This window comes from Mustela lutreola, chromosome 16 (assembly GCF_030435805.1).
Source record: "Mustela lutreola isolate mMusLut2 chromosome 16, mMusLut2.pri, whole genome shotgun sequence".
NCBI classification, from domain to species: domain Eukaryota; kingdom Metazoa; phylum Chordata; class Mammalia; order Carnivora; family Mustelidae; genus Mustela; species Mustela lutreola.
The window spans coordinates 859,021-883,343 of NC_081305.1; the positions used below are offsets into that span (position 1 = coordinate 859,021).

Genomic DNA, 24,323 nt, shown 5'->3' on the forward strand with positions numbered 1-24,323 from the left:
TCCCTCTCAACGGGCTCCGCCTTGGCTTCTGGGGCCCCTTGCAGCCCGAGCGGTTCTGCCAGGGCCTCCCGGGCACACGGCTGCCATCGGCCCGGCCCCTCCCTGGCCCTGCCCCCTCGGACAGGGCGGTCGCAATGAGGCTCGGAAGGTATCTGGGTCCGGCTGGACTCTGGAGCAGCTTTCCTGCGGTAACTCAGGCCGAGTGCCTGCGAGCCGGCGGCTTTCAGCCGAGCTGTGCCGCGGTCGGCACCGCTACGGAATTTTAGAACATTTCCACCCCCTCAGCAGACACCCGACACCCCTGCGCCGTGCCCCCGGCCTCGTGCCCCGCGACCTGCCCTCAGCCCCTCAGTCCGCGGCCTGCTCTCCCGGATAGTCCGCAGCAGCGCGGGCCGATGACAGAACGGGGACCGCACTCCTTTTCCTGGCCGAGTCGTGTTCCCCGTTGGCACTGGGCCTTCTTCCGCGTGAACGTTGCCGAGCTGGGAGGCAGGAGAGCCTGGCGCGAGCCCAGCCCAGTGCCCACACGCTGTGCATCTCGGGCGACTGACCACCGTCTCTGGGGCTGCGCTTGCCAGCTGCCACAGCGGACCCGCGCAGGGACGCAGAGGGGTGCCGCAGAGGGCCCTGCAGGGGAGGGGTTGACCTCCGGGCCATCATCCTCCCTGTGCTGAGGATGGCAGGGAGAGGCCGACGGCTCGTACCACAGGCGCTCTGCGCCCAGCACTGTGGTCCCCGTCTTGTGCCGGCCCGACAGCGGGTGGGGATGCAGCCCTGAAAGGCCGCGCTGTCGGCCCAGGGAGCAGCCCAGGAGGCAGGCTGGGTTTCTGGGTTTGTGAGCCGTAGAATCTTCCAGAACCCTAGATGAGAGCAGAGATTCCCGGCTCCCCCCAGAGACCCGTCCTCTGTAGGTCTGGCGCCCAGCTGCCTTCGGGCACAGCCGCGGGGGCTCAAGTCCCAGGGGCGGCTTCGGCTCCCGGGGAGAGTGTGCTCAGACGCAGAGTTGGGGGTGCGCCAACTGCTGTGCGATGCGGTGTCGGGCCCCAAAGGGGAGCTGCGCCGCGAGGAGTCACACACGGGGCGCCCTGAGGCTGGGGCTCTCCCTGCCTCTGCCCCGGACAGCATTACCGGGGTCTGGCCCCGAGGCTCCCGGGAAAAAGCTGGGCTGGCTGTGTGCTGTCCGTTTGGCTGGGAGGCAGGGGAAGGGCTCCTGCCCAGCGAGGTCGGGAGCCCGGAGCAGTTCAAGGTGCCCAGGCCGGGAGCTGTGCATGGCCGGGCGTCCCAGCTCTGACCCGGTGCTTCTACTCTGTTGTGCACAGAAGCAGCCAGGCTCTGCTGCCCCAGGTGTCTGGACCTCCCCACCCCGACTTTCTGTTCCCTCTGGGACTGGGGGCCAGGTGGGAGAGAGTGTCGGAGCCCGGGCAGCTCCCCTCTCAGTCCCTCTGGGCCACCTGGCTGACGCCCCAGGGCCCCTCCCCCAAATTCTCAGGGACCCATATGTTGTGCTCAGGGACCAGCCAGCTGTGGCTGAGGGGAACCTGAGGGGTCGCCAGGATGGAAGCGCCCCACTGTGGTTGGTGACGCGTGTAAGGTGTGTGAAGTGTGTCACACACAAGAGAGTCGGGACTGAACGGGACTTGGTGGCATCAGAGGGAAGAGAGGGCGGCTCATCCCCGGGACAGAGCAGAGCCCGAGTGTGCAGGAGAGTCTGCCCCCTTCTCCCCATCTCTGGTCCTGCGGCAGCTCCGCAGACCCGGGCTGGCTCTGAGGCAGCGGGGTCCTGGCTCAGCAGCACGGCTCTCCTGCCCTCAGCATCCGCCCCAGGAAGGGTGCCCGTCGTCGCTGGCCGGCCCAGGGGGTCCTCCCCTGTCTGGTCAGGGATCCGGCCTGTGGCCAGAGGCAAGTCTGTTTCCAGAAAGGGGGGCACTGTGCCATCTGGGTCTCCCCACTGTGCGCGGCGTCCACATCCAGGAGCAGGTCCCCACGCGTCTCACACGGAGTCTGAGGCTGGGACCTGTAGCAGGTCCTGCTTGGAAGGCCAGTGCCAGGGCAGGAGCCTGTTCCCTGGAGGGAAACCCAGAGACCTCACGCTGTTAAGATTCATGCGATTTAGTCGCAGCAAATGATCCCAAGGGTTTATTTTCCTGGTGGTAAATTATGACTTCAACAGGCAGAAATTAGGGACCCCGGCACCGAGGAGCCATGAAAGCCATCAGCAATCCCATAGCCGGAAACAGAGAAATCGGAGCCTGTCTCTGCCCCGGCACCCAGGGAGCCCGGGGAGCCCCCAGTCCACTGAGCCTCACGTCCACCCCCTCGGCCCCTCCACCGGCCTCACCCCTCGCGGAGCCTGGCAGGGCGAGAGGCCTTGGGCTGCTGTGCAATTCCGCCCCAGGGCAGGGACTGGGCTTTGAGGGGTGCAGAGGTCTCAGGGTGGGGGGTGGGGGAGTGCGCTGCAGATCAGAGCCCTGTTCCCTCCCTCGGTCCTCCCTGGGGCACGTGCCTGCTCTGGTGCACTGGTGCCGCCAGACAGGGAACCCGCCGCGGGGGTGGGGAGGGGAGAGCAAACCGGTGGATCGGTGGATCGCAGCCAGGGTGACGCCCTCTCCTGGAGACGGGGGCCAGTGAGGATGCGGAGGGGGTGGGGCGGGGGGGGGCGGCAAGCGCTTGCATTCAGGCCATTGTGGTAGCCTTTGTCTCACGGGGCCAGGCGGGCAGGGGGGCCGTCGGGGGCTCTCACCAACCACAGCCCGTCTTCCCACCAGGAAAGCCCTGTTGTCCCTGTGGTGCTCAGCAGCCTCCGTCCGGTCCGCGTCTGGCCTCAGAAACGCTCCCTGGACCAGCCCTGCACAGCAGGCGGGCGGGCGAGGACAGGCTGGCTCCCACCTCGGGCTGGGTGGGCTCCACGTGCCCCTGAACGATCATGGCCTCTTAGCCAGAACACACCCCTTGGGGGTCAGGGTCCGCCTGGACCTGGGGGATAAGCAGAGAGGTCTGGACGTGGCTCCCCTCTCTGAGGCTGTCTCCGCGTGTGTGAAATCAGGGGCTCGGTCTGGTGACATCTGTCCTCTGCACCCGGCTGTGAAAGTCACAGTTCGAGGAAGGGCAGGGTGACCCGGACAACTGTGGACAGAATGAGGGACAAGGGAGGGCTCAGCGGTGTCCAGGGAGCCCGAGGGAGGCTGCTCCCTCCCCGGCACACACCCACAGCCTGGAGACTTCTCCCATCCCCTGGGGGCATGGGGCTGTCTGGTGCAGAGTTAATGGACAGCAGGATGACAGTTAATTCCGTCAGCGGCTCACACAGTAGCAGACACGGGAAAGCCGTCTTGACGTGGGTGTGGGCTCTGGACAGTGCATGTGGGCTCTGGACAGTCCATACCCCAGGCCACGATGGTGGCAGGACACTGAGGCCGTGGCGCCGAGGGCCCCGGCTCCTGGGAGAAGCCATGGTGCGGTAGGCGGGCTGTCGTGGGGAACAGAAGGAGGCGCCCCGGCCCCAGCAGGATTTGCTTGGCAGAAAGTTCCAGGTGGCCACAGGTGGTGGCAACTGCATGCGCACCTGTGCATTCCCTCTGATGCGGGAGTGACAGGACCAGACTCTCAGCTGTGCCTGAGCCCTGCTGGCGGGGGCCTGGGCCTCAGTGATGGCCGCACCCCATTATCAGAGCAGGAGATGCGTGTGGACTTGGAGACCGTCCGTCCGGCGACAGCGCCCCTTTCAGGCTGACACCTGGGCCTGTGTGCCCTGGCACCGCAACAGGCTGCTCCGTCCCCTCCTCTCCCGGGGGCCGTGGGGTGAGGCCGTGTGCCGGCCAGGATGCCAGGGGCAGGCGACAGAAGCCCCGGGGGAGCTCAGGCAGGACGGGGCATAACAGGCTTGGGTAACAGGCTGCGGGGAGAGAAGGGTGTGCTGCACACGGGGCCGTGGGGCACAGAGGCCCCAGAGAGACAGGGGTCCCCAAGCCGCCGGCAGGGTTCTGAGGTGCAGCCGGGGGACGCAGCCGCGGGGAGCAGAGAGGCCCCGGAGGGCCAGCAGGGGGCTGCCCACAGGCAGGGCTGGTCCTGGCTTTCGGGGGAGTTTCAGAGAAAAACCCTAAAAGTGAAGAAGTTTATGGTCTCTTTGCTATGTCTTCCTGTGGGACGTACCTAGTCATACACTCGGCCCGTTTTTCTTGTGGCTGTAGACCCGCGAGTCATTATCACAGGGGTCACTCTCTCCTCTGCCGGACGCCCCTTACCCTCCAGGCCCCTGCTCAGCCCCTCGGGGCACAGCCGTGACCACTCAGAGAGCCAAGTGTGTCCGTCTGTTTTCCTCCGTGTTTCCTTCATCAGAAGCAAGTGTCCCCCAGACGCCTGGGATTCTCCTCTGATCCTGGCCCACTTTGTTTTTCACATTTTATTCCTTCACACACGGAATTTCTTTTTCAAAGTGAGGTGAGGCGCATAGAAAAATTTCCCCCAAACCAGGATGGCGGTTGGCCTGGCACCTCCTGCCAGGGACTGCACGGCTCCCTGGGGATTCACACGACCCTCGTCCTGTGGACATTGCCTGTGATGTGGCCGCACCGGCCGCGCTTCCCGCGGCACGTGTCCACGGCCCACCCGATTCTCACCCGAAAGGGAACGAAGACATGTGAGAACTCAGAACTCATCTTCGGGCCGAGATGCGTGAGCCGCTCCGTGGCTACTGTCCGAGCTCCGGGCCAGCCGGGCTGCGTCGTGGGGAGGAAAGGCGAGCGGATGAGGCTGCCGCGTGGCAGGAATGTCAGAAACTTAGAGAAGCAGAAAGCGGGGTCCCAGCAGCCACTGGCCACCCTGCACCTGCTGGGTCCCTTTCGGCCCCTTCCTGGGACCCCTTTCGGCCCCTTCCTGGGACCCCCGTTCCCCGACGGCATCAGTACCGTCCACCTGCCGATGGAGAGCCAGGGCCCTCCACTCCACTCCCCTGCTGAGGAGGCAGGGCGCCCCGTGGCGTGTCAGTGGCCACGGCGGTCCGCGGATGTCCCGTTGTCCATGGTTACACGGCGCCGTCTCTGTAACAAGCATCTGTGATAGAGAAATCTGGCCATAGAAGCTGCTGGACCCGCTCACAGCTCTGGATGGCTGCTGCCAACGTGCCCTGTGGGGAAACAGTGCCCGTGCACCACCCCCGAGGAATGGTGTCCTTCTCAAAATCTGACCTTTTCTGTGGGCGAGAAACAGTGCCTGATGATTTACCCTGGGCCTCTGATCCCCAGTGAGGTTCAGCCTCGCGGTGTGGGGCCCTCTTGGGTGAGCACCAGTGCCCGGACGCGGTCCTTCCCTGAATTCATCCGGAGTCTCAGGAGAGTGGGGACAGGAATGCTGGAGAACCGAGGGCCGCAGCGGGAGCGTCTGGTCCCCCGAGGGCTGCCTCGGGGTCAGCGGCGGAGCACTCGGGCTCTGTGCCCAGTGATTGTCCAGTGCCCGGGCCCTCCCCAGCTTTCCAGCAGCTCCCCAGGAGCCCCTGAACCGCACACCCTGATGGCGACCTTCTCCTTGGGCGGCTCTGTCTGGTTGCTGCCTGTGGTCTGGCAGGGAGGTGGGCCACCCGTCTGTGTCGTCCTTCCTTGTGACCTGCGACCATGGTGCGGACGGGCTGGCAGGCAGGTGGGCCTGGGGCGGGGGCAGGCTGTGCCAGGCAAGATAACAGGGCACAACTGAGCGGGGAGGGCCGGCAGCACAGCACAGAGGGACATGGGCGGGTGGGCCCTGGGCAGAGCTGCCCGCCACGCGGTGCACCCCCACACGAGTCCTGGGTCTCCCCAGGCCTCGGTTTCCTCAGCTGCAGAAACATGGGGTGTCACTTGCCACAGGGGTTGTTTCAAGGTTTGAACGAGAGGGAGTTAGAAAAGTGCCCATCACGGCACCGAGCCAGTGGGAGGAGGCGGGGGCGGGGCTCTGCCGGAGGGCTCCACCCGCCAAGGCCCGCCGTACCTGCCCAGCCTGGGATGGGGGGTTTAGCGCCCGGCTCTGCGGACGGTCGTTGCTGATGCCACTGGAGAGCTTGTCTTCACAACTTTCCCAACTCAGCTGTCGTCCCGAGTTGGGTTTTTTTGTTTTTTTTTTTTTTCTTGAGATTTTGTTTATTTATTTGAGAGAGAGAGAGAGAGAGAGAGAGAGAGAGAGAGCCTGGGCAGGGGAAGGGGCAGAGGGAGAAGCAGACTCCCCGCCCAGCAGGGAGCCGGACGCCGGACTCGATCCCGGGACTCCAGGATCAGGACCCGAGCCCGAGTCTGTCTTTGGTGTTCCTAAGCAAGGCTACACCACAGATTTGAAAACACAAATGACCAGGAGTAACGTGGTGGGAGTGCCCACGGAACGTGCCGGGACTCTGCGCCGCAGAGGCACCCCGAGCCGGGCTGGGAGAGCCCTGGGGATCAGAGACGGGTCTGCAGGGTCCGTCCAGGCGTGGCCAGTGCCCACACTCGCCTGCCCACATCCCCTGTCCCTCTTCTGTGCGTGTCCTCTGGCTCCAGGCCTCCAGCCCCGGCCACCCCCATCTACGGCCTGCTTGGCCGCTGTGTGGGAGGACCAGGTGGGGTGCATCCCTGCGGCAGGGACAGGGTGTCACACGAACGCTCCAGTCCCCGGCCTCTCAGCTCTTTGCAGATCTCCCCGGGTGCCCAGAGGACAAAGCTTCCGCGGCCCTGGGAGAATGGGCAGCTTTTGTACGTTTGTTCCACCCGCAGCCCAGGGCCTCCAGGCAGCCCGTCCGAACCATCCGCCAGCCTCATCTGTGTCCTCCTCCGGGGGAGCCCAGGAGGACCGTGCCAGCCGTCCGTCCGGGCCCTGGCCCAGACCAGGGCCTATACCCCATTCTCAGAACCCCGTGGGGTTAGCTTGCCCCTGCCCACCTGCGTGGCTGGTCCCCTCCGTAGGGATGGTCTGAGCACAAAGACCGGTGAGTGGCTCATGCCGTGCCTTGGGTCCCTCTTTCTCCAGCTGTGGCCTCAAACCCCCGGAGTCACCTGGGGGAAAAGTCATCAGTGACTACAAGGTTCAGGACGCCTGGCTGGCCAGCCCTCCACCCCCATCTCGGGGGAAGGAGCCCGGGCAGCGCCCGGCTGACCCCAACGCGGGGAATCGGCCATGGGAATCCTGTCTTTATTTAAAGCTCTGGCATTTTGCTCACCGTGGACTTTTCTGTCAGTGATTGTAATATTTTTAAATATCGGATTAAAGTGTGGTTTATCTCGAATACTGAAGTTTTTGGTGCTGCCTTAAATTTTGGGCCTGAGCGTGGGCCACCAGTCCCAATCCCGCTTGCACAAGGACTCGATGTGCTCCTGGTGCGTGGTCGAGTTGGGGGTGACCAGTAAGCCTTTGTGGCCCTTGGACAGCTGAGATAAAGAAAGACCCTCCAGCAAGGAAATGCAATGATTAGACTGCTTTTGGTTGCGAGAAACAGAAACTTTGGGTAAAACCAGCCTGAACATGAGGGCAATTAACTATTGAATTAGCAAGTGAAGGGGTGCCTGGGTGGCTCAGTGGGTTAAAGCCTCTGCCGTCGGCTCAGGTCACGGTCCCAGGGTCCTGGGATCGAGCCCCGCATCGGGCTCTCTGCTCCGCGGGACGCCTGCTTCCCCTCCCACTCCCCCTGCTTGTGTTCCCTCTCACCATCTCTCAAGTCAAATAAATACATAAAGTCTTTCTAAACAAAGAACGAGCAAGTGCCGCATGGAGTCCGTGGGTTTTCGGGTCGGCCAAGCAGCAGACGTGCACCGAGGACCCCGTCCCTTCTGTCCCTCTGCCCCCAAGTCAGCACCTCTCAAGCCGGTAGCTCTGGGCAGTGGTAGGCCCAGGTCACCTGGAGAGCCCCCAGGCTGGGAGAACATGGGGCAGTTTCTCCCGCGGGAAGCTGGCCGACTTTTGGATCCCATGTTCACGGCAGAACCCATCACCGGCAAGGGAACTAGCCTCCTTGTGAACCAGCGTACGGGGCGGGGGGTGGGGGCAGGCAGTGTCCAGGGCTGGGCAGGGGCTGGGAGGGTCTGCAGCGGGGAGGAATGTATCCCTGACCTCCTTGGGGGTGTGCTTGTGAGGAAGGAGCGGGGGATGGGGGGCGAGGCAGTGGGCCCCAGCCTCAGGCAGGCAGGGGTCCCTACGGAGAACTCACGAATTCTTCTCAGAGGTGGGCCGTGGCAGACAGGAGAGCTGCACACAGGGGCGCACCTTCCCTCCCCAAGCCCCCAGCACCGCCCGCGTCCCTGCTCACTGGTGCAGTGTGCCCCCTGCCCAGCCTGGCAGCCCCCATGCCGGCAGACCAGATGACCCCCAGCCCACCCCTTGGCCTTCCTGCTGTGTCTCTGCCTGGGGCTTGGAGTGGGGCTTTCCTTGGCAGGAAGGGTCACTCCTGGATAGGAGCTGAGCCGATCTTGGGTGAGGGGGGTGAGCCGAGGGATGCTCTGGGGGTGGGGAGGGCTTCCTGGCTGGAGCCCCAGCTTCGTCTGCTTTCTGGTTCTTTCCCTGCATGGACAACATAGAACCCCAGAATCCGCTTCCACACCAGCCACAGCGGGTGGCCGGGCACTGACCTGCTTCCCAGCTCCCCTCGAGGGGCCCCTGCCTCTCACTTCCCAAAAAGGCACAAGTGTCCCCGCCAAGGCCCAGTCCTGACACCCCACCTGCGCCGTCCGGAAACACAACTTTTTGCAATTCCAGCAGTCTTCAGGGCTCGCTTGCAACAGGATTGGAGAAGGACTGGTCCGCTGACTAAGTCATTTTATGACGGTCACCATGAGGCTCGGGCACCGCGCCGTCCGGAGGAGGCCACAGTGTGTCTCGGGGGCACAGAGGCCTTCCTTCCGGGTCTATTGTTGACATGACCGGGTTTCTCCGGCTCTCACATGAGAACATGATTCGCGACTAACTGCCACGGTGACCTTCAGCTCCCCTGTTAGGGGTGGACGTTCTGTGGGTTGGGACGAGTGTACAGGGACAGATTTCCACCATCACAGCATCAGACAGACCAGCTCCTCTGCCCTAAACCCTGCAGTGCTCTGCCCACACCTCCCTCCCCCAACCTTGGCAACCATGGATGGTTTGACCAGCTCCGTAGTCTTGCGTTTTCCGGCTGTCACAGGGCTGGGACCGCACGGCAGGCGGCCTTTTCCGATTGTCTCTTTGACTCCGAGATGTGCGTGAGAGGTTCTTCCAGACCTTTCCACGGCATGACAGCTCCCTTCTGTTCAGTGCTGAGTAATGTCCCCCATGGTCTGGACGGACCGCGGTGTGGGCGTCACTGAAGGACGATTTCATTTCTCCCAAGTTTTGACAGTTTTTTTGGTTTTGTTTTGTGTTTTGTTTTTTTTTTTTAAGATTTTATACATTTATTTGACAGACAGATCCCAAGTAGGCAGAGAGGCAGGGAGAGAGAGACGAGGAAACAGGCTCTCTATGGAGCAGAGAGCGCAACGCGGGGCTCGATACCAGAACCCCGGGATCATGACCCGAGCCGAAGGCAGAGGCTTTAACCCACCGGGCCACCCAGGTGCCCCAAGTTTTGAGTTTTGAGCAGAGCTTCCATGAACACCGGCGTGCGGGTTTCTGTGGGGACATCGGTCTGTACGATGCTCTGGTAAATGGCGACCTGCCTTCCCCGGTGTCTGTGCCGAGCTCCTTCCCCGTGGCCGCGAGTGAGTGCTCCTGTGGCCACGGGTTCTGGTCCCGGCCCCATCCTGGTCGGCGCCCTGGGCTTCGGCCACTCGAAGAGCAGGCTCGGGGTGTCCCCCGGCTGTCCCCGCGTGTGTCTCCCCGGTGCCGTGTGACGCGGGCCATCTGTTCACACCGGATGCGCCACCCGTGTGTCCTCCTCCGTGAGGTCTGTCCGGGTTTTCCCTGGACTGTTTTTCTCCTCTTGTTGACATTCAAGCTCGTTCTCCGTGTTGGGCAACGGCCCTTCGTGAGACGCGTTCTTGCCCGTCTTACCCTCGCGCCGACGTCAGTCGCGGCGCTGACGCTTCTCGTCGCGGGGAGGCTCCGCTGACCAGATCTTTGGTGTTGTGTTGAAAAGGTGTCTGTGACAGCCGGGGACCTGCGTGAGGACGCAGGTGCTGAAGAAGAGTTTGTGTATTTTTCATGGCTGGTGCTGGGCACGCCTGGGGGCTCAGTCTGTGAAGCGCCTGCCTTTGGCTCAGGTCAGGATCCCGGGGTCCCAGGATGGAGCCCCAGGTCGGGCTCCCTGCTCAGCGGGAGGTCTGCTTCTCCCGTGGCCTCTCCCCGCTCTCGTGTTTTCTCTCTCTCTCAAATAAATAAAATCTTTTTAAAATTTTTTTTAAAAATGGGTAAGGGCAGCTATCAAACTGCTGTGATATCTATTCTCCCCACCCTTTTATCTTAAAAAAGTCCACGTTTATGGTACGTCAGATTTTATACTCTTGGCAGCTCTCTAAATCTCTGTTCCATCTTCTGATGAAACACAAGCATGTTCAAAGCAGTCCTGAGTTGTGCAGAATTCTTTATGAAGACCTGTGAGTCTGCAGCAGCTGACGGCCTGGACCCCCAGGCCAGGCTGACCCGGTGGGACTCCAGTTCTGCCAAAGCCATACAAGAACCCGAGCTCTCTGGGCCCCACCCTTCAGGCCAGCGAGGCCGGGGGCAAGACCCACCTCCCGGGCAGCTGGTGAGAGCCATGAGGACCTGGCAGGTGGCGCTTGGGGCCCCTGGCCAGGGCCCAGTACAGGACTGGGTGTGAGGGTGAAGGGGCTCTCGCAGCTCGAGGGGTCTTTGGCAGGTGACCCCCAAACCACACCGGTTCAAAATGCGCGGGTCCACTTACACACGGATTTCTCTTCCATCAACACAGCTGAGTTCTGCACGTGTGTTTTGTCCTCCTTTTGAGTATCTGAGTGAGATTTTCTTCCCCCCAGCGACCTGCTGTAAGAGCGTGGCAGACAACGCACGGAACACATGGGGTGTGTGTTCACCGACTGTTTACGCCGTCAGTAAGGCACTGGTCAGCAGCATGCTATTAGCAAAGGTGGGTTTTTTGTTTTTTTTTAAGATTTTATTTATTTATTTGACAGAGAGAGAGAAAGCACAAGCAGGCAGAGAGAGAGGGGGAGAAGCAGGCTCCCCGCGGAGCAGAGAGCCCGACGCGGGGCTCGATCCCAGGACCGTGAGATCATGACCCGAGCCAAAGACAGAGGCTTTAACCCACTGAGCCACCCAGGCGCCCCTTAGCAAAGGTTTTGGAAATCAAATGTCATGTGTGGATTTTCAACTGCACAGGTGGGGGAGACCCAGACCCTCATGTTGTCTGCCCCCACGTTGTTCAAGGCTCAAGTGTACAAACCGCGTGTGTCTTTGTCAGAGCCCCGAGCCTGAAGCTGTCGGGTTAAGACGGGACTCGGTGGGGGAAGCCAGTGCAGAGGCCCTGGAGACAGCGGCTGGAGAGGACTCGGTGTGAGAGGTTACTTTCCTAAGAGGCAGTGGACACAGGGCCCCACAGTGAGCCCCAATGGGTAGGTCAGAGACCCTGGGTGCTGTCCCCAGCTTTGCCGCTGGGAGCCCCTGGGCAGGGCACAGTCCCTCTCTGTGCATGTGAGCAGGGAAACGAGATGCTGGTGGGGCGCTCTCTTCACTCGGGGGGCCGCGCTGCCACAAGGTAGGGGAGGAGGTTCCTCTTTCTCGAGCTGGTCTCCTATCTCTGCAGACGCTGGCACGTTGGAGGCTGCCCAGGGGCACCGACCCCCATCCCACTCTCCCCACCCGCCGTCCCTCCTGCTCTGCGTCCCTCTGCCTGGCCCTTCAGTGCGGCACCGGCCTTGGCACTGACTTGCCTGTGGTCTGGTCTCCTGGGAGGGGCGTCTGGCCTTGCTGGTCCAACTGCATAGGTCTCTTGGGAAGGGGTGGGATGCTTTTCCTTCCATTTCACCTTGCAGTGCCCAGCAGTAGTGCCTGAGCCTCTTCCAATGTCAGAAACTGTCTGCGGGAGACCCGGTGGGTGAGAGGCAGTGTGGGCATTCAACCTCCACCCAGGTGGGCCCCTGTGACCATAGACAAGCCAGGCAACCTGTCCGAGCCTCATCCCGCCACCTATGAAATGGGGCTCCGGGAGCCCCTCTCTGGCAGATGGGTGGGAATTAACTGGGAAAATGCTGAGACGGAGCCCAGCCTAGGGCCGCCCTTGGCGAACCCCCACGGCATCCGCACTCACCACGGCCCTGATGTGGCCCTTGTCTGTCCTGTTGTACCCCAAGCAGCAGCCCTCCCCCCATGGCCCCTTCCTTCCAGCCACAGTTCCCTCAGGCCAGGAGGAGGGAGACATTGGGACGGACTCCAGGACCTGGAGCTCTGTCCCAAGGAGCACAGCTTCATTCTCCGGGTTGGGGACCTCTTGCATCTCTAGTGGTTCCCAGTCTCCTGCTTCACCTGATGACACTGTGATTGGTCATTTAACACTCGTCTATAGGGGGGCCGGTTCAGCGCCCCTGGGCCCATGCTGGGCCTAGCTTGGCCAGTGTCCCATGTGAGCACAGTGCTGTGCCCGGGGGACAACTCCCAAGGCCAGCTTCTGGGCGTCGGCTGACTGCCCACGCGGCCCCTTCCCTGCACGTTGGCATCTCTGAAATCTAGAGGCATCTGGGGGTGACGGTGGGGAGCTGCTCTGCTTTCTTAGGGACACATAAAGGGCATGGCGCATTTAAAATCAATGCTGTCTCAGAACCGGTGACATAAAGGAGCCGTTGTCGGTCAGTACCCGTGCGTGAACTCTGGGACCTTCCGCAGCACGCCTGCTGCCCCCTGATCCACATTCTTCTGTGAAATGGGCTCGGGACCCCCTGCTTTCCCGCAGGACCGGACAGAGTCCACATTTAAGCACATGAGGAAAGCAACGGGAAAGAGATGCCAGACATTCGCGTTATCCTTTAATCAGTCACCACGCCCCCTCTTACCTCTCCAGGGACAGAGGCCCAGGAGGTCAAGGGTGACCCAGCGCCCCAGGGGGCAGCCACGGGAGGAGGGGCAGGGACAAGTCCCCTTCTCCTCAGGCCTCATTCTGAGCCTGCGCAGGCCTCCTCTGCCTGGCCCAGCTCCCGAGGGCCGTGCTCAGTCCGGAGAGGTGGGTCTGGGGCTGGGGAGAAACGGGCCTGGGAAGCAAGCCCGGGAGGACGGGGCACTTTTTGGCACCTCGCTGCATTTTTATACTTGGGAATTAGGGACCTTGGACCTTCACATGCAGATTTATGCCAAATAAGATGCGAATCAGGGCACTGCTCTTCCCAGGTTCTGGTCCCCCTGTCTGCGAGGACACCCTAGGACCCCGGTTTGTCTCTGAGAAACAAAGTGCGCGTGGTTCGGGGGAAGAAGGAAAGAAAAAAGCGCCGATGTACTACCACGTACGCACCAGGCAAACGCATCCGTTTCGCCACAAAGCGCTGTGAAGGAAGAGGCAAAACGGGTGGGGGGGGGGGGGAGCCAGGGCAAGGGCTGCCCGCGGCGGGGGCATTTCTGCAGACGTTCAAAGAATGATATGCAAATACACGCAAAGTACATGCAAATGTCCCCAGGCCTAGCGGCCCGGGAGCTGGAGACCCTGCGCCCCCCGCACTCTTGCCCGGGTGAGCGCCGGGAGGGGGAGCGCGGGGCGCGCGGTGCCCGGGGCGCGCGGCGGGGGAGGGCGCCCCCTGCCGGCCGAGCGCGGGGCCGACCCGACCCCTTCCCGCCCCGCGCGGCGGGCAGGCGGGGGAGTGGGGGGGCGCGGCGCCCGGAGGAGGGGCGCCCGCTGCTCGCCTCCCGCCCGGACGCCAGACGCGCGTCTCCCGACACCGCGAGGCCGGCGGCCGCCGATTGCTGCGAGGGGGTGCGCGGCGGCGCGCTCGGCTCCAGCCCCACCCGCCCGCCCGGGGCGCGGCCTGCGGAGCCGGCGGGGGCGGGCGCGGGCGCAGGCGAGGGGCGCGCCACGCACGGGACCCGCGCTCCCCGCGCGACGCCCACACCGCTGCCCTTGCGGCACCCCGGCCCCCGCACGCCCAGCGGGCACTACCCCCTCCCTCCAGAGAAGCGCGCGTTGCCCCCAACGGCACCCCTCGTTTCGCCCCCGGCCACGGCCCCGCGCCCCGCCACCCCGCGCCCCGCGTACACGCCCCGCTCGCACTCGCACCCGTGCCGCCTGCCGAGGTCGCAGGGCGCGCCCCGGGCTCCGCGGCCGCCCCACCGGCGGGGTCTGCGGTCGGCCTCGAGCGGCGGCGGGCGGAACCCCTCGCCCGCGCCGGCCCCGCACCGAGCCCGGGCCCCTCGCCCGCCGCCCGCCGCCCGCCGCCCGCGCCCCGGGGCGGAGCCGAGCGCGCCGGGCGCGGGGCGGGAGGCAGGTGGCGCAGCGGCGGCGGCGGCGGCGGGGGGCAGGAGGCGGGGGCGGAGCGCGCGGGGCGGGGGCCGCGGGGCCCCGTGAGACGCTCGGGCGAGCGCGCGGCAGCCGGAGCCCGGCGCCCGCGAGTCAAAGGCGCGGCGGCTGGAGCGGCGGCCGCGGAGGCCGGAGACCGCCCGGGGCGGCGTGCGCGCTTTGTTCCCTCGCGGGCGGCCGGGCGGGCGGAGCGAGCGGCAGGAGCCGAGCCCGGGCATGGCCCAGGCGGCCGCCCCGCGCGCCCCGGCCCCGCCGCGCGCCTGAGCCCCGGCCCCGCCGCTCGCACCGCCGCGCCTTCGCCCCCAAGTTACGCGGGCGGGGACCCAGTTCGAGGAGGAGCCACTCGAGGAGCCGGGCCGCCTCCGCCGGACCTCCGGACCGTAAGTGCCCCGTGCGTCCCGCGCGCCGCCGCCGCTGTCACCCGACTCCGCCCGCGGCTGCCGTCTGGGGTGGGGGGCTCTGCTCGCCGCCGCGCGGAGCGTGCGGGCAGTCCCCGGGCGCCCCCTCCCCACTTCGGAAAGTTGGAGCCCACGGCGGGGTGGGGCCAGGCCAGTCAGTGCCCACCCACTTCGGTCCCTGCACCGCACTCGAGCAGAGCTTGACCCGCGGGGGGTGTGGTCAAGCCTAACGCGGGGACTGCGTGCGGGAGGTGGGGTGTCCCGCAGCCCCCCCCACCCCGTCTGGCGCCTGGGCTTCCTGACAAAAGGCCTGGTCCAGGTGACAGGGGACAGGGAGGGGCCGCAGGAGAGATGGGGGGTGGGTCTCCTGTCTTGTTTTAGTCCCTAGCCCTGCCCCCAGGTAGGTGGCCGGTTGGTTAAGCGCGGTGAGGTCTGCCCAGAGCCTGGGGGAGGGGGCTGCTCGCCACGCCGTGTGCGGGGATAGGGGCTTCACGGGCCCTCGGTGGGGTCCCAGCAGGCAGCCATGCCTGGGACGCAGTGATTCTGCTCACAGCCGTTGGGAACCGTCCATCTGCGTGTTGGGCAGGCCGGGAGCCAGGCTGTGGGAAGGGCTCCGCTCCGAGGGAGGTGTGAGCCGACGTGGAGGGACAGATGGCTGGAAAAGCAGCCCTAGACGGGCTCGCGGAGAGCAGAAGGCAGCGGGGCTGGTGGCAAGCCACACTCTGAGCTGCTGGGCTCTGAACACACAGCCTCGGGCTGTCCCTCCTTCCCGCCCCTGGGAGCCGCATGGGTGTGTGTGTGTGTGTGCGTGCGTGTGCTGGGCCCGGCAGCCACAGAGGAGTGGGCAGACCCCAGCAAGTATGCACACTCTTCCTCCAGAAAAATTACTGCATTCCCCACATTTGGACCTTGGCTGGCGGACTCCCGGCTGCTCCAGATTGGGGAGAATATTTCCTTTGAGAGCAGCTGAGACCCTGCGCTCCTGCATCAGGCCGGGGTCTCTGGCCCAGCAGCCAGGATGCTGCCTCCGCATGGCCCACAGGCTTGCGTTTCCTCTCCTGGCCCTAGACATGGGAGGGTCCGGGGATGGCCCCTAAGAGCACTGGGGCTGGCCGGGGACCGCTGGGCAGCTAGTCCGTACCCTAGCTTTGCTCCTGCAAGTTGCTGCAAGGTTTGAGAAACTTCTTGGGGTTGGAGCCTGGGGGGGGGGGGGGGAGGGGGCAGGGCTGAGAGGCCCAGAAGTGGCTCCCAGCAAGGGCAGGGGCAGGAGGGCCTGGCACACAGTCCCCCCGGCACGTTTGCAGACAGCTGGGCCGTGACAGGCATTTGCCCCAACCCCCTTCTGCCCCCAGGATAGGAGATGGGGGAAGCGGGAGACTCAGCCCAGCCACTGGGCAGGCAGAGGGCTCTGCTCCGTGCAGCCATGTGCAGCCATCAAGCGCTCGCCTGGAGCTGGCCCAGCTGTGCTTCCCCACCGCTCCCGACACTGAGAGGGGAGCAGAGCAGGAGCAGATGTACGGCCAGCCCGCGCTGCGCTCCCGAGAGCTAGACAGGCACAAGGCAGGAGGAGGAGGTCAGGTTAGGACCAATTATCTGGTGGAATCCGGCTTTCTCTGGAGGTGCCTTGGTCTCCCGGGGCCCAGGGAGAAGGGACAGGCCTTTGGTGCTCCAGGCTGTCCACAGGCCAGCCGGGGCTGGTAAGCCGGGGCGTTTTGGCCGCACCTGTCCCTGCGGGACGCTCCGGGGCTGCAGGGCCCCCCCGCACTCCCTTCCGGCCTAGAGCTCCTCCTCGGTCACCAGGTTATCTGCGTAACTGAGTTCCCACCTCCAGGAAATCTCTGATTCGGCCTCACATATTTTCATTTCTGCATGACTGGAAGAAATTAATTTTCCTTCCTACGCAAGGATCTGGAGACGCCGGCAGGCTGGGCCACTAATCCTCAAGATCCAAGCCATCGGGGCTGCCAGGTCGGGGTGAGGGGGACGGACGGCTGCTCCAGCCCTGGGTGGGGTCCCGGCGATGCCTTTCCCTGCCACCTTCCGGAACTGTCGCGGCCGTTGGCTGGGCTTCCCCGCCCGGCTGCCCCACCAGTGGGCTGAGCTCGGCGCCGTCTGATTCATCCCCAGCCTCCCACGGCGCCCGGGCCTGCAGGATGGCTGTTGGTTCCCGTGGGTCCCAGGTCCTTTTCTGAGTCATGTATCACTGCGCGTGCACACGTGTGTGTTCAGAATCCCAAACACGGAAGAGGCTTTGCGGCCCATGGCCCCGGCCCGTGGCGAAGAGCTGGCATCCAGTGGGTGCCTAACGAGCGTTGCTTGCGAGGAGGAACCGGCACTCCTGTGGGGCAGCCCTGTCCTGCCCCCGCACTTCCCCCACCTGCAAGGGTCCCTGGGCCTGGCTGAGCGGCTCCCACTCCCGGAGGCAGGGTGACAATGGGTGAGGGTGTGGGAACCGTATCTCCCTGATGCCCAGAGAGGTGGGGGCCCGCCAGGGAGGGGAACCCACGCCTGCCTGTAGGCCCCCGCTCCTTCTTCGTGCCGAGACTGCGGGTGACGGCTGCTCCCCCTACCGCGAGGGCCACCTGTGCCCTGGCCTGACTGCTGACATTCCTCCCGGCCTGACTACCGGGTGCTAACCAGTGGTTAATGCCCCGGTGCGAGTCCCTCCCCTGGACAGGCCCATGGGGCGCAGCGGTGACGGCCATCAGCGTGGCACTGCCGAGAGTCAGAGTTCCCCTGGGTTCTGGGATGGGGAGGAGGAACACCTCTATCCTGTCTGGGTGATGGAAGCCCAGGGGCAGACCCCTACCCCACCCTGGCACCCTGGGGGAGGACAGGAGCGGAAGGGGGCATTGTCGTTGGACACCATTGAGAACCCCATGGACATGGTGTGTCTGCTAGTAGAGGAGGGGACACAAACTCCGTGCCTGCTGTGGAGCTGGTGTCCCCTCCCGTGTGGAGTGGTAGAGGGGTGCGGCGTCCTGCACCCCCGGACTCCGGCACGTGAGACGGTGGGCTTGCCGTGGACTGGTAACTGCAGAGGACCGGCCCCGGAAGGAATTGGTCATCCGCGGCTCAGCCCCCAGGCAGGTCGCAGGGAGCCCTTGCGTCGTAGGGGACGGGCGCAGAGCGGTCCTGAAGCAGGAGTGACCTAAGTCACATCAGGGCCCGCAGGCTGGGCAGGGCCGGGCTTCCTTGTGTGTGACCTTGCAACAGACCTGCATGGGGGCACTCTCACTGTCCCATCTTCCAGGCGGGGACCCAGAGGCCCGGAGAGGTTCACCAGAAGCAGGCGGGCAGGTGCCACACTGCTCCAGTGACTGAGGGCAGACAGGCCCCCGTGTGTGGTGTCCGTCCCTTCACTGCACACAGTGCGGCCGTCCAGAGGGACAGAGTGGGGCCACTGAGTCTGGAGGGGCAGGAGGGGCCTGGGAACTTGGGGTTGGTGGATGTCCATCTGGGGTGCAGCCTTTGGGACCCAGGCTCAGTGGGGGGCACTCAGAGGGTTTAACCAAGGCTCCTTCTCTGGACCCGTCACATTTTGGGGAGACCGGGTGTCTGGAGTCCCAGCCAGATTGGGCGGGCAGCATGCTGGGGGCTTCAAGGGGTCAGTCACCCTCTGGACCATCTTAACCCTGCAGCTCCCGGTCTTCCCAAGAGGACTGTTGGGGGTGGCGAGCCACACCTCCAAGCCCTTTCCTGGGGTCGTGACCCCAGACTTCTGGGCAAACAAGCAGGTCTGGTTCTATGTCCAAGGTACCCCCAAAGCTGGGGTCCCCTTCATGTGGGGCTCGGATGAGGCCATGCAGAAGGTGAGGGCTGCAGGGGGTGGCTTGGCCCCGGCTGCTTTGGTGGGCTGCCTTTAGCCAAGGACACAAATGCAGGTGCAGGCTTTGGTCTGGAAACACATTCTTAGAGCAGAAACCACCCTTAGAGCGTCAGGGGAAGGACCCAGGCCGAGGTCTGGCTGTGGGATGGAAACTCAGGACGTAGCAGTGATACTCAGTTCCCAGTTCCCGCTTCTGGGCTCACAGCTCGACCCGGGGCGCGGGGCACACAGCTGAGTTGCAGCCTCAGACGTGCGAGGAGACGCTTCCCACCCGTGCTGTTTGCAGCACGAAAACAGAAGTGAAGACTTCTGCTTTTCGTAATTCCTGGGACCTCACGGTGAGCCAGACGTCCCTAGGAAGGAAAGCAGAGATGCATTTGGCAGTAATAAGGAAGAGGTCTCTTCCGGCTCTGCTGTTCACCCACACGCTCAGCGGCTGCACTGGTCCTGTTCGCAGTGTGCGCACTGCACAGCTGGGCACCACCGGGGGCCTGGGGTGCCTCTGAGGCTGGGAGCCTGGTGGACGTGGCAGGGGAGATTTGGGGAGGATTCCGGGCACAGGCTCGTGCATCTCCGTCCTGGGGCAGAGAAAAGTCTTTGGCAGGGGCAGGGCAGGAGGAGACTGTGGCTGGTGGGGAGGGGTGGGCAGCACACGGGCTTCTCTGAGTTCCGCTGCTTGGACGGGCTTCCAGGGGCTGTGTGACGTCCGCAGGTCGCTCACCCCTCTGTGTCTCAGTCTCAAATGCAAAATGCAGTCCCAGGACCTCGCCCCTCTTCAGATGGCGCTGAGGCGTGCAGTCTCTCCTTGCTCCCCTCTGGCCTGTGGACGTGGCCGTCACGTTCCCACTCTGCGGTGTCCCCGTGGCCATCCTGGGGTTTGCTGGTGAGTGCGGGGACCGGGTGGCTCTGCAGAGGGGGAACCCTTCTTTCTGCCCCTCCCAGACAGCCCTGTGCGGGCACTAACTCTCCCCGCACCTGTGTCCCACAGTGCAGCCCAGGCCCCCGCTGCTGACCCTCTGCCCTGCGTGCGGGGACACCAGTCCTCTCCCCCTTCCACTTCATGGAGGGGACACCGAAGCTGAGGTCATCATGTCCCACGGCTACTTGGTGACAGAGGTGGGATTCCAACCCAGGAACCCCAGTCACCTGACTCTGTTTCTGCCGCTCCAGGGTCCCCAAAGAGCGGGGGGCCTTGGGGTCCCATGGCTCCCTCTTCTTCCCTTGGGCAACGCTGCACAGCCTCAGCAGCCCAGCCTGGACCCCTTCCCGCTGTCCTCCCCTGTGCCGAGGCGTCGGAATAGGACCTGCCAGCCCTGGGCAGAGGGTGCCGCTCGCATCTGTTTGGCCGTGTCCCGGGCGCAAGGAAGAGACGGCTCCTGCGCCGCTGATAGAGTGGGTGTCCGCGGCAGGCATGGCCACGGGTGCCGCAGGGTGGCCCTTCTGCCGTCTCGGAGACCGCATCCTTCTGAGCACCTGGCCACCTGCTCCTCCCAGGGCCTCCAGGGCCTGTCCCACTGCCGGGTTCTGGTCTGCAGGCAGGAAGCAGGATGGACACCGCCCAGCTGTGGGGTGTCCATCCGCTGTGGCCCCTGTGGGTCGCGCCCCTCTGAGCTTCCCGGTCCAGTGGGTCCCCCACCTCGGCTGGTGGGGTGTCCTGCGGAGGGGGCGGCTCCAGCACTCACAGGGGAAGCGCGCCCTCTTGTGGTGGCTGGGGATGGGGTGGGGTGGGGGTCTGGGCTGCGACCCTCCCCACCCAGCCGCGGTCTGATTGGGTGCCAAGAGTCCCTGTCAACAAAATGTGGCCCCTCTGAGTGCCTCTCGCAAGCGTGGGGTTTCACCGGCTTCTCCCGTGGGACGCGTGTTAGAGGGTCGACTCCCCGTGCGCCCCGGGCCGGAGGCCGCACCCGCAGCACGTGTTCTCAAGGGCAGCTCCCTTCCAGAAGCACCGGCTCCCACCAGCCTCGGGGGCCCCGGGGCTGTGCCCAGCACCCCTGTGCAAAGCAGACGTGTCCGTGACACCAGGTGGCCACATGTGACTACTTAGACTGTGGCCCTGTTAAAAACAGGAAAGGGAGACAGGGTGATGTTAGCCGTACAACTTACTGAACCCGACGTACCCACAATGTCTTTTCACTCTGCTATTGACTTTTTAAATAATTGAGACCTTTTTTTTCTAAGAGACTTTGAAGTTCCGTATGCATTCGACGTGCCGGGCATTTCAGTTCTGGGGAGCCACGCCGGCCGGCTCACGGCCGCACGGTCCCATGGAACAGGGCAGAGGGCACAGGGTGTTCCCAGAGGACCCGCCGTGGGCACGGCTGGGGTGTCACTGTGCTGCGCGACGTTGGGGACAGCCCCGTGGAAGTGGCGGGCCGCAGAGGTGGGCGGGAGGGGCTCCAGGCAGGGAGAGGCTGGGTGGTAAGGCCAGATGGCAGGACCCTGGGCAGAGGGGAGGCACAGGGGACTCTGGCTTTTGTCCCTGGAGCCCCCAAGCCTGGCTGCACAGTGTGGAGATGGGTCGGATTTGCATTTTGAAAAGGCCGAGCAGGGCAGAACTTGGGGAGACCAAGGGGTACCGTGTCCAGACACAGGGCCCTGGGAGAGGGTGGTCAGGGCCGGACAGCTGAGGGAAGCATCCAGGGCGACCCTGTGTCCTGGTCAGTCTCCAGAAAGTGCATGTGTGCAGGGAAAGCTGCACCTTCTGCCCCTTGCCCTGCATGTGCCACATGGAGGTCCCAGCACCAGCTCAGAGGCTCCTTCTGCCCCACAGTCTGTGTGTCTGGGAACACGCGGCCCAGGGAGCTTCTTTCCTAAAGGGGGTCCTTCTCAGCCACTTTTACTTCCTTCTTTGCCTTGTGAGGACGGCGGGGAGGGCCCTGTCCCCGGAGGGGGGGTGTCCGGCCAGAAGCGGAGTGCCACACTCCAGGGATCGTGACTGAGCTGTCCTCCTGCCTATGGAGTCCTCGTGTGTCTGAGTGTGTGAATGAGAGTGCATAATGGGTGTGTACAGGTGTGAAAACCAGACCAGAAGGAAGCGTGACTTCTGACCTGGCTGTCCAGAGGGCGGCTGCCCTCACGCACTTGGGGGAGCCCATGTGCTGGCCTGTGTGTCCAGGAGGAGGGACTGGGAGCCCACGGGCTGACTGCCACAGCAGGGCCCAGCAGCATCGGGCCCCCAGCTCGTCTTCCCAGGCCGTCTGCACTACAGCCCCTGGGAGCTGCGTGTAGAGGGTCCCCAGGCTCAGGGGAACCGGCTCAGAAGTCCGAGTAGGCCAGCCCCTGCCAGGACCCCACAGACCGGAGACCCACGTTGGCGTCCAGCGAGATGGCTAGCAGAGGACTCACAGATGGGACTTTATCCCCAGGACACCTGTCACCACACACCTGCACGACTGTCCCGGGACACCTGTCACTACCGTCTACACTACACGGACTGTCCAGGTTGACAGTCAGCGTGTCTGTATAGGCTGTCCCTAGACACCTGTCGCCCCGCGGCCCGCGCACCAACCTTCCTCGGCGTATCGTGTGGGCGGGCCCTTCCGGCTCTTCTGCGTCCGCGTGAGGCGCCTTTCTGCATCGCAGCGGGCTTGGCAGTCAAGTACCTGGTCGGGGGACCCAGCACAGCACCTGGGCCTGTCAGGCTGGGGTGGACACAGTTTCTCTTTCCAAGTGAGGTCAGAGCTTGCCCAGGGTCTGGGGCTTTGAGGTTGAGGACACGGGTCCGGAGGTGGCTGTGAACTGGACCTGACCTCCCTTGAGCACGTGTGTGGAGGGCTTCGTGTCTGCTTCTCGAAGGGGCTGGGACCCCCGAAGCTACTGCCCGGACCCCTTCCTGTCTGGTAACCCTCACATTACAAAGGCCTTCAGCCCAGTGAGACCCCCTGGGGCGTGCCTACACGTACTGGGTGTGGGGAGCATAGACAGAAGCCACATGTCACCAGCCTGCCCAGGCCTGGCCTCTGCCCTCCTCAATCTCGACGCCAGCAGCCCCAGGGGAGAGCCAGAGCAGGGGTCGGCCAGGGCTGCAGCCGGCCTGCCGCCTCTAGGGTCTAGAAGGGCCTAGAGCCTGGGAAGAGGGAGGCTGCCGTCCTTCCGCAGTCGAGCCGCGGTTAAGCCGTGCCCAGCCTGTGCTGTTAGCAGTGTAGACGGGCTGCTAGAAGGCAGAGGTGGGGAAGTCCCTTCATGCCTGGCCTCAGTCTCCCCACTGGGTGTTTTATTTAATTGTGGCCAAACACACAAGAGCGTCAAACTGCTGGCCTGCGCCATTTCTCAGGGTCAGTCCAGCAACGTTAAATACATCCACACTGTTGTGCACTGGCCATGCCGTCTGTCTCCGGACCTTTCTCATCTCCCCTAGCCGGAGCCCTGGCCGTGCTACGCCTGCCAGCTGTTTCTGTGTCTGTGGGTCGGACTCTTCTGGGGACCTGGGAGAAGGGACTCTTGCCGTGTTGGTGCTTCTGAGACCGGCTGACCTCCCTGAGCCTCGTGCCCTCCAGGTCCACCCCCGCGGTGGCCCGTGTCAGAACGGCCTTCCCTGTGACAGCTGAGTCACCGGCCACCGGGTGGATGGACCGCGTCTGCTCACCATTCCTCTGCGGGGGGCCCTCGAGCTGCTTCCACCCTTTGGCTGCGGCGAGGCTGATGCTAACGCGGGGCGCGGCCGTCACTTCGAGTCCCTGCTTTCGCGTGTCTTGTCCGTACGGCTACAAGTGCAGTTTCGTGTTTGGAGGCGCTGCCCTACGACACCTCCGTGTCACTTAGAACGTTCGCACCGTCATGCAACCGTCACCACCCTCTAGTCCCAGACTTTGTCATCCCCCCAGAGACCCTATCCCCGCTAGGATTCACTGCCACCCCCGCATCCAGCCCCAATGACCGCAGATCCGCTCCCATCCAGGTGGCCCGGCTCGCGCACCCTGTGGCCTTTGTGGCTGGCTGCTGTGCTCAGGGTTTGCACACGCGTCACCGCGGCCACACGTCTCTCCTCACGGAGCGAAGAACGCTGGCTGCCGATGGCGCACGGGCATCAGGTTGTCTCCGCCTCTCGCCTCGCGGGTCCTGAGCCGTGGACACTCGCGGGTGTGTCCTGTGGGGCCGTGGACACTTGCGGGTGTGTCCTGTGGGGCCGTGGACACTCGCGGGTGTGTCCTGTGGGGCCGTGGACACTCGCGGGTGTGTCCTGTGGGCGCGTCTACAGCCCATCTTCCTCCTGTGCTGTTTCTCGGGGCGGTACCTGCAGAAGGACCGGCAGACCCTCGGCTCCCCCAGCCAGTCTGGACACAGGGCAGAATTTAAACCCCCGGGTCTTGGCCTGGGTGCACAGTTAAGACCTCCCCCTTTCTCCGAGTCGGGAGATAGGGCGCTCTCTCGTGCTGCGGAAATCCAGTCCCCCCATTAAGGCTAGCCAGGCTTCTGTGGTTGACACACATTCAGCGGAGGCCAGCACAGGGACAGGCATGGGGATCCGCCCGCTCAAAGGCCCTGGGGCAGGAGGATGGGCAGCGCACGTGAGGACCAGCCGGGGGACTCGTGGGTGGGCTGTGCGTGGGAGGGCGACGGGAGGGGGCTGGAAGCCTTGGCTGCCCAGAGTGTGTGACATGGGGTCTGGCCTGAGGGCTCATGGGAGACAAGGTTGCAGCGGCCCCAGGAGCTCGGGGCGGCCCCGAAACCCCCGGAGGTAAGCCAGACGCTCCACCAGCAAAGGGCACTCCACGGGCCCTGTCCAGCC

The 24,323-nt window shown here is 64.4% G+C and overlaps 1 protein-coding gene across 6 annotated transcripts in view; it reads left to right on the top strand.

Moving 5' to 3' along the window:
- Nucleotides 1-24,323, top strand: part of CBFA2T3 (CBFA2/RUNX1 partner transcriptional co-repressor 3) — a 76,414-nt gene that overhangs the window by 14,081 nt on the left and 38,010 nt on the right. The window contains exon 1 of one of the 6 annotated variants that reach the window (XM_059150734.1): nucleotides 14,419-14,748. The exons of 3 other annotated variants lie outside the window; for them this stretch is intronic. The gene's annotated coding sequence lies outside the window, so the exon portion shown is untranslated. Of the gene's footprint in view, nucleotides 1-14,418; nucleotides 14,749-24,323 lie in introns of those variants that run through there. 2 more of the 6 variants (XM_059150733.1, XM_059150732.1) reach the window with 2 other exon arrangements.